Source organism: Leopardus geoffroyi, chromosome C1 (assembly GCF_018350155.1).
Source record: "Leopardus geoffroyi isolate Oge1 chromosome C1, O.geoffroyi_Oge1_pat1.0, whole genome shotgun sequence".
Lineage (NCBI taxonomy): Eukaryota > Metazoa > Chordata > Mammalia > Carnivora > Felidae > Leopardus > Leopardus geoffroyi.
In genome coordinates, this window is record NC_059328.1 from 66,089,008 (window position 1) to 66,098,532 (window position 9,525).

The following is a 9,525-nucleotide window of genomic DNA, read 5'->3' on the forward strand; positions in this document are numbered from 1 at the left end:
TACACCGAAGGCATACTTACTTAGGTCATACCAAAGAAAACAATGACTCAAGAAAGTCTTTTCTAAGTGCAAGCCAGAAAGATCCAGAGACTTGCCAGCAAAGCTGATTTTTCTGCTCTTAAAGAGCATATAAAACTTGGGTTAGCATGGACCCTGGAATTAGATTTTTGGATTCCAATCCGAGCTCTACCATTTACTAACTCTGTGTGATCTCGTCCAAGTTATTTAATCTCCCGGTAACTCAAGTTTCCTCATCTGTAAAATGGCACTTAGGTGAGTTAATATTTGTGAAAAAAATGTACAGACCAGTGCTTAGTGCATACTGAGTGGTATACAAGTGCTTGTTTATTTAAAAAAGCATACACACATATAATACTCATAGCATTTTATACTTTACATACCATTTTCATGTTAGCTGTATTATTTAAATCTGTATTTTATAATATAGAAATGTAAAAAATATAGCTTGTTGCTTATCCTAGATCAAAGACCTATTAACAGACAAGTTTGCGACTCAAACCCATATGTTCTAGGTTCATATTTAAAGGTTTTGTTTTATTTCTGCCAAATCTATACCTGAATTCACTTTACTCCTAGCATCGTTTTGTTACTTGAACGATTTTCTGATATTTAAAGTTTGAACTTGCTGCACATTTTCAGGAGCTTAAAGCAGACATACCTATAATTGAGTCTTTGCCAGCCTTTGTACCATCCTACTGGCTAGACACTACTTTCGACTAGGTTTTTCTGGTCCCTAGTCACACCTAGGTCAGTTAAAAAAACTGCCACCTGGGAAAGGAAAGATCACTTCACACAGTACCAGGCGACACTTATACTTGAAGTAAGAGGCCTCTTTCACACATACTGCGATGTCCAGGACTAAGATTTTCCCAGGTCTGGATAAAAATTGTGGTTAGTAGAGAACAATATGAGTATACCAACAGTCATTCATTTTCTTTCTGTTTCCAATTTCTCTAACACAAAGACCATTACATCGTCTCTGATTGGTCATTATTTTTTCCTATTGTTCAAACTAAACTTGAGTAATAATTTCTTAAGGTTTCATTTTGTTAACATGAAATTACTCCTAGTCCAGAAAGAGAGAAACCTGTCCTTCAGGATTTTTTAAAGTTCTTTTTCTTTCTGTAAATTTTTTAAATGTTTATTCATTTTTGAGAGACAGAGAGAGACAGAGTGTGAGCAGGGGAGGGACAGAGAGAGAGAGGGAGACACAGCATCTGAAGTAGGCTCCAGACTCTGAGCTGTCAGCACAGAGCCTGACATGGGGTTTGAACCCACAACCTGTGAGATCATGACCTGAGCCAAAGTGGACGCTTAACTGACTGAGCCACCCAGGTGCCCCTTAAAGTTTCTTTTCTTAACTTCCACTATGTTAATCTGGAAACTGTAGGTCTGAGTTTGAAGGAGAAAAATCTATCAAAGATCTTTCCACCTTAACTGGTTGAAACTGAAATGTCTCCTAACCCCATGTGAACTTTGGATTTGCTCCTTTACAGGTCCCTGAGTTTTTGCCCAGTTGCATGAAGTTCCAATTGAGTGCAAAACGTTACTCTTTGCTTAGAATTCAATCACGAATTTGAGATTTCTTGTGCTCTTATTCTTCCTAGCTACTTCCTTTCTAAAACTCTACCCCAGGGGTGTCTGGGTGGTTCAGCTGGTTAAGCATTGGACTTCAGCTCAGGTCATGATCTCATAGCCTGTGAGTTCAAGCCCCAGTCAGGTTCTCTGCTATCAGTGCAGAGCTCGCTTCAGATCCTGTCTCCTTCTCTGCCCCTCCCCTGTGTTTTCTCTCTCTCTCTCTCAAAAATAAACATTAAAACAACAACAACAACAACAACAACAACAACAAACAACTCTGCCCCACAAAGTCAAGCCATTCCAATTTGAGTGAACTCTTAGGTCTGACTCCTCAATTTTGTGAGCCTGTCCTTGCTTGTGTTCCCTCCCCCTTATCTGTGTCATGCCTTTAGGCAAAGGTGCTAATAAGGCTCATCTTGTCTGTTTCCCTTCTCTTAGGGATTAAAGTCCTGTGTTGCCTCTTGTCTAATGTTTAAAAAGTACTGTTTCATGTATGTTTCTGGTGGGAGGGCAGGTCTGGTACTTTTTTACTGCATTGTGGTCTATCTGTTGAATCAAATAACAAAACTTTGGCTTGCGTTTTGCATGCATTTTTAAAACAATTATTTTTCTATCGACTTATTTTTATTGTACTTTAAAAGTATATCAGACTGTGACAGAAGGAAAGTAAAAAAGAGCCGCTTTTCACCACAACAGTTTAACTTTAATGTGCATACAAATCACCCTGGGATCTTGTTAACATTCAGATTTTGATTCGGCAGGTGTGGGAGCTAAGCCTCTACCAGTTTCATCAGATGATGGCAATGCTGCCAGTCTGTGGGCCACATTTTGGGTAGCAATGCTCTGTGCCATAGGAGGATCAACTTCTGGACTCAGACACATAATGGATACCAATAAACAGTAAGTTAGATTTACTGAAGGAGCAAAACCCACGAAGAAGCGTCAGGACAGCCCAGGTAAAAAAGAAACATTTGTTCCTTTCTTCTGCCTTTTCTCTACCCAACCCTGGAGGACTTGGTGTTAAAGGAGGAACTGAGAAGAGATCACTCAAAGAAGAAGTCAGGGTCCCAGCTCAAGACTGTACTCTGGCAAACAGCTGGCAGTGCATGAAGAAACCCTAATAGACTCTGAGATTAAACTTTTAAATGCTGAAAATGATAGAATTGGCCCAAGATAACATCAAAGTACAGGCAAATTATACAGAACATCACTGAAAGCTGTGATTAGAAGAAAAAGTTATTTCATATTTATACTTCTCAATATTAAGATGACTTGACAGAGTGGTTATGTATACACAACGCTTGCCTTGAGAACACTTTCAACTGCATTTCAAAGTTTGTATAAAAATGAAATAAAATCATGCATAAAATTATTTTAAAATGTTACCTTAGAACAGTGTCTATATAATTAAAGATTTAAAATATCCTCTTTATCCAGAGCAAAATACACACACACACACGTGTGCACACACACACACACCTACACACACACACACACAAACGTGCACACACACGCATCCCCAACCCCCCCACACTCACGTGGACACACACACACGCACACCCAAATGCACACACTTGCATACACACACGCGTGCACGCACACCCCCCCCCCCCACGCACACACACAGGCACGCACACACACACCAATTTTTGTAATAGAGACAAGTCACCACTTTTATGAGTGGCCTCTCTGGCCATCGATTCCAAGTTGGTCCCTTTACTTCTAATGTGTTTTCTTTCTTGAATGCAAACTTGTTCAGCTTGAAAAGGATTGGGAGATGCAGTGAAATCTAGGTAATAGAAGATATACAATGTAAGGCTGATTAACTCTAAAGAGAAAAGTTATTTTGTGACATGGAATAGGCAGTGAGATTGGATGATTTTGTAGCTGCATAAATTGAATTACAATTATTGCCAAAGGCAAGCAGCACCATTAGAAAGCACATCAAAACGGTAACCAAAGCAGACACACTGCCAGTGTTTTTAATGGGTGTATCAATTGTCCGTGGTGGAGATGTTGTCGAGAAATAACTCGATGAGACTTTTTCCGCGGTGCTTCAGACAAGGGAACTATTAAGATGTACATTCCATTGGCTTAGAAAACAGGGCATGTTTTTGGAGTTTAAGTGAACCATCTCACAAAAACTTGTGACTAAGCATGTGTGTACAAGTATACACGCGCGCGCGCGTGCACGACACTTACGCTTGTGGCTACCTTTTTGGTATTCAAGATGAAATATTTGTCCACCAGGCTTCATTCAAGAAGCTGTGTACAATTCTGAAATTAAAAATGCTTTGTCAACTTTCCTATAGAAAAAGGAAAAAAGGTAACTAATATTTTGTTAAGATGAATGAATCTACTTCTCTCGAGCTTGACTTCAATCCTACTTCCTCATCGAGGCTTTTTCTGGCCACCTCAACATAAAATGATCTACTTCACCATCATTTAATGCATTAGCTTCTTATCTGTCACTTATTTGTCATTTAAATACTGCTTAGCATCAATAATTATTTTTCTTTGTGTTATTTTCCCAGAAAGCTCTTCCAGGACAAAGAATTTTGGGGTATCTCACAGTAATTTCCATGATGCCCATCACCTAGTAAATATTTAGTAATAATCACTACCATTCATTGAGTTTTGAGTACCTGCAGGATACTGCTACGTTATTCACATATTCTAATCAATTTTTATGGCACCTCTGTGAGGTGGCTATTCTTTCCATTTTTCTAAGTTATGACACCGAGTCTCAGAAAAGTTAAATGACTTGCTGAATTCATGCATTGGCTTAGGGTTTGGTCTGACTCCAAAGTTTTAATTACTGTGATATCAGGCCTTACTGGTACCCACTATATGTGTTAAGTGACAGTTCAGGAGATCAGATTCCAGGACCAGCTTTGCCTTTAAAAAAACTCACTGATTTTGCCTTGGTCATTTTATTTCACCGGCCTCAGTTTCTCTTGTTGTAAAATGAAACCAAGTCCATAGATCCTACGTATGTGTTTACAGGGGAACTGGCATTTACTGAGCACCTAGTATATGCCACAAAGTATAGTAGTCACCTGCTTGCATATGCACATCTCACTAAATCCTCCCAATGCCCCTTAGAAAGATATATTGATATAGCTATTTTATAGTTGATGAAAGTGAGAATCAAGGAAGTTTAGTAAATTATCCAAAAATATTCAGCCTAAAAATGAGAGAGTCTAGATTTGAACCTATGTGTGCCTGACCCTAATATCATTGTCTTTTAACTTCACCATGGCAAAAATTTGAGGAAACCTGCTATTGAGTCAATACTGACAGAGACAATCAATTTTCTATTTTGGGAGAAAAGATGCACATCATTCATTCCCTATATTCCTCTATTGGGTTCAGATTAGTCTCACTTTAAAAAATAGTCTTCCTGGTGCCTGGGTGGTTCAGTCAGTTAAATATCCGACTCTTGATTTTGGCTCGGGTCATGATCTCATGGTTCATGGGATTGAGCCCCAGAGTTAGGCTCTGTCCTGATGGCACAAAGCCTGCTTGAGATTCTCTCTCTCTCCCTCTCTCTCTGCCCCTCCCCCTGCATACTATCTCTCTCAAAATAAGGAAATAAACTAAAAGTAAATAAATAAATAAGGGTCTCCTTATCAGAAATGTATAGTTTGAGGTAGAAGTTAATCATTGACCACCAAAGTGGTCATAATAAAAAAGTCTCTAGATCCAATAGTAATTTTTATTGCCTTTGAGATTCAGCAAAGTGTAGACAATATTTCAAATATCTACTTCTGGCAAATGTTATATAGAATGTCCTTGAGGTCTTTAAAATTTTCCAGTTTTCCGGTTTACAGCTAACATTTCTAGTTTGTTATGATATTTCTAGTTATTATAGTTATGATAGTTATCTATCATAACTAGTTATCTAGTTATGATAATTTCTAGTTATCTCTAATGTGTTAACATGATTAGTATGCCCTCGTAAGGGCATGTAGTAAAGCATTTGCTTGCTCACCAGATCCAAATATTTTTTAACCACATTAAAAAAAAAATAGCAACTAATTACTCAGGGGTGGATTTGGGTATTGTTATTGTTATTCTATTTTACTCACCCCAGTCTGGCATCTGACCTGCTTTCTCCCTCCCTTGCCCACCCCCATTTTCATTATAAGGTATTACATCTGAATTCAGGGCAGTGAGCTGCATTTAATGCTGCTGTTAAAATAGTGTAGACTCGGAAAAGCAATTTCCTGTTTAGGGGGAAAGAATGAACAAAACCATAACTATTTCTCCCAGGATGTGTCCCAGTGCAATTTTCACCTTGAATTAAACCTTTAAGTCAAAATCTGCAAATAGTGCCAGAAACTTTTTGGCTTAGTATTGTACAGCAGTTAAGACTATTATTATTTTTTTTTCTTTTTCATCAAGTGAGTTTACAAATCAGGTAATTACCAGAATGTTTTATTGTTTGCCTTTAGGTGAAAATGCTTTATTTGGCATTAAGTTGGTTCTACAAAAGAGCCCACTTAAAAAATACATACAAAGGAGTTCTCTTTATCACATGAAGGTCATACCAACTGCTAATCTAGCTTCACTGGAAAGGTCTTCTGTACAATTGATAAATAGGGAATGTGCTTATTTCAATTTCTTCCCGAGTCCTAACAGCAGATTTCTCCTCAAGGTGATATTAAACATACAAAGTGAAGAACTGAAGCAGAATCGGCCTTTACATTATGCTGTCTAAATGACTTCTTTATTTTGTTAATGAGTGTGTAGTCCAAGAGTTAATTCAGATCTACCTGGTAGTGTAGTTGGGTACATTTGAATCATATGCAATTCTTTTATTTCTTTGTTTAATGCTTATTTATTTTTGAGACAGAGAGAGAGAGAGAGGGAGAGAGAGAGATGGAGCATGAGTGGGGGAGGGGCAGAGAGAGAGGGAGACACAGAATCCAAAGCAAGCTCCAGGTTCTGAGCCATGAGCACAGAGCCCGATGTGGGGCTCGAACCCACAAGCCGTGAGATCATGACCTGAGCTGAAGTCAGCTGCTTAATTGACTGAGCCACCCAGGTGCCCCGTGAATCATATGCAATTCTTAAGAACTACTGAGAACCCTTACTGAACCAGAGCCTGAGTTCCTCTGAAAAAATATTGAGATAATGCCCATGAAAACTGGAAGTGAGAAAGTTCCTGTCACTAGTTAATTCTGGAAAAATGCTATGAGTGCACGTTTTTTATAGACCAATTATCCAGTGCCTGCTTTAGTCAAGCCTGGCTTTGAACACTGTTTTGGTCATAATTTATCTGTTGTGAACTTAGTTCACAGTGAATTTTATGAAAAGTTGAGCACAGCTCTGTTCTATTCTACTCTTTCCAGGTAGATGTCTTAGACCTCCTGGAACATGTCCAGTATAATTGGCCTCCTATAGGTCTATAACCCCTTGCCTGTGCATTAAAGTAGCATTTGAAGATTTTAAATTGTGGATATCACTACGCAGGCTGTATTTATTATCTAGCAATCTGTTCACTATCTTTTGCAGAAGTGACACATCTCTGCTGCTTTTGTTAAAATTATCCATTTTTTTATTCATTCTTGAAAGCATGGGATTCAGTCTCCACCAAGGGTTAAACTTAGTATAAACAGTGTTCAAACTAAAGTTACCTGAGGGAAGGAGACATATCTTGAATTAAGACAGCTGATCCTATAAAGAGGGCTCTTGGCAATTGCATTGATTTCATTTTGCTGAGAGTGATTTTGAGACATTAAAAAGTAATTGAATATTTTACTCCCTTTACACAGTCTGAAACATCTAAAAAGGACAAGGATATTTAGGAGCCATACTATGAAAAATAGTACATACTCTAGTCACAGTTAAATACTTTTGTGCATTTTCAGAATGCTGGCTTTGCAGATTATACATCAACAATGAAAATATGTCTTTCTTGTTTTCTGTTTCTTTTTCTCTCTTTAGTTTTTCAAGCAGATACTAACACCAGTAAGTAAACTCTGTGTATTGCATTCTGAGAGAATACATTTCTAACTGTGGTCAATATATTTCCTGCTGTGTTAGGTTAATAGCTCCTTTCCATTGTTTACTCCAGAAAATGCATTTCTTCAAGGTCAGTCCTGTTTCATTAAGTTATTAAAAAATAAAAAAGTAATAACCTCATGTATAAAAAAGTTACCCTAGCTATTGCTGTTGCTGTCAGTGTGGCTGATACTGCTGCTGTGATTATGGCTGCGCGTGCTGGCTGTTGGCCACTTTCTTCTCCCGAATCCTATAAAGGCACGATAAATGGGATTATATCTGTAAATTATACAAAATTGAGATCTTTGGTTATATGCAAACACACAGCTTTATTTTCTTTCAAATAGCAGTGTAGCTTCTCAAAGATAGATCGAAGTTGAGTCAAGTGCACTGAGTTCTTTATCCAAGTGAGGAAGATGTGAACTGGACTAAGCAGAGTCTCCCTGCCTGTGACTGCCATGATACCGGCACATGGACAGAAAATAGCTGCTGATATCATTGAGTTGAAATGTAATTTTTTTGGCTTGAAGCTGTGGCTGGGAAGAAGAAACATTCTTATTTAAAATAAACAAAAATTATAAGAAATCTTATTAGGGGCGCCTGGGTGGCGCAGTCGGTTGAGCGTCCGACTTCAGCCAGGTCACGATCTCGCGGTCCGTGGGTTCGAGCCCCGCATTGGGCTCTGGGCTGATGGCTCAGAGCCTGGAGCCTGTTTCCGATTCTGTGTCTCCCTCTCTCTCTGCACCTCCCCCGTTCATGCTCTGTCTCTCTCTGTCCCAAAAATAAATAAAAACGTTGAGAAAAAAAAAAAAAAGAAATCTTATTAAATTTTATCTTCAAATTTTGCTTTCGTTCTACCTGGAAGCAGTAATTTAAGATAGCTCCCATGGTGTTTAGCACAGTTCCTTGAATATAGCAAGCTCATGTAGGACTTAAGAACATGGGGGTGAAATGAAATTTGATATAAAAGATAAGTTTAATCACTTAATTGCTATGCTAATCTCTTTCCAAGTCCATAGCATCACTGGTGGTCTTGTATTTAGATGCACATTCCAATTTCTATACCCAGGAGAGTAGCCTGAACAACCACTGCCGATCCAATAGTTCTGGAGACTTAGGCTGTAGCAGAGAGGAGAGAAGTATCTCTGCTCTGGTATTAGAATCAATCATGGTTACATCTTCCAATTCTTGGTCTGAACTCCTGATGCTAGAATGCCTTAGAGACAAGGCTATCTCAGTGTGCACGCACGCGTGTGCACACACACACACACACACACAGACACTAAATTTTCTAAATCAGCAAACAGGTAGCACCAGAGCAGTTAGGTCAGGGCCAATTTCTGCTGTAGCCATGTGAGGTCCCTAAAATCTTAGGAAAGAAGACTGTTTGTCATTCATTCAGTTAACATATATCATTGATTGTCTGCTATGTGTATACACTATTCTGATACTGCGGATAGAGTGATGAGAGACAAATAACTTGTATTCTAGTGAGAGACAAAAATAATAAACAATATAACTTCAGGTAGAAACAAATACTACCTGTAAAGCAGAGTAAGGAGATAGGGGGTGACAATTGGTTTGGAGGCATGGTCAAAGACAATCCTTCTGAAGAGGTGACATTTGGGCAGTTGTGGGTAAGATGAAGGGGACAGTCATGCAAAGATCTGTGATAGGAGTATTCCAGGCATACAGCACAGAAATGTAGAGATGTGGGGGAGGAGCTAGCTTGTGTTCTTGAGGACCAGCAGAAAGGAGTAAGCATGGCTGGAGTGTGCTGAGGCAGAGTGATAGCAAGGAGAATGTGAGGAGGATCTTTTAATACCCTGGGAGATATTATGTGGCTCGGACTATGGTGGTATTCATGAATGCAATAAGAAATGGTTGAGATTTAGGAACTGTTTTGAAGCAGTCAGA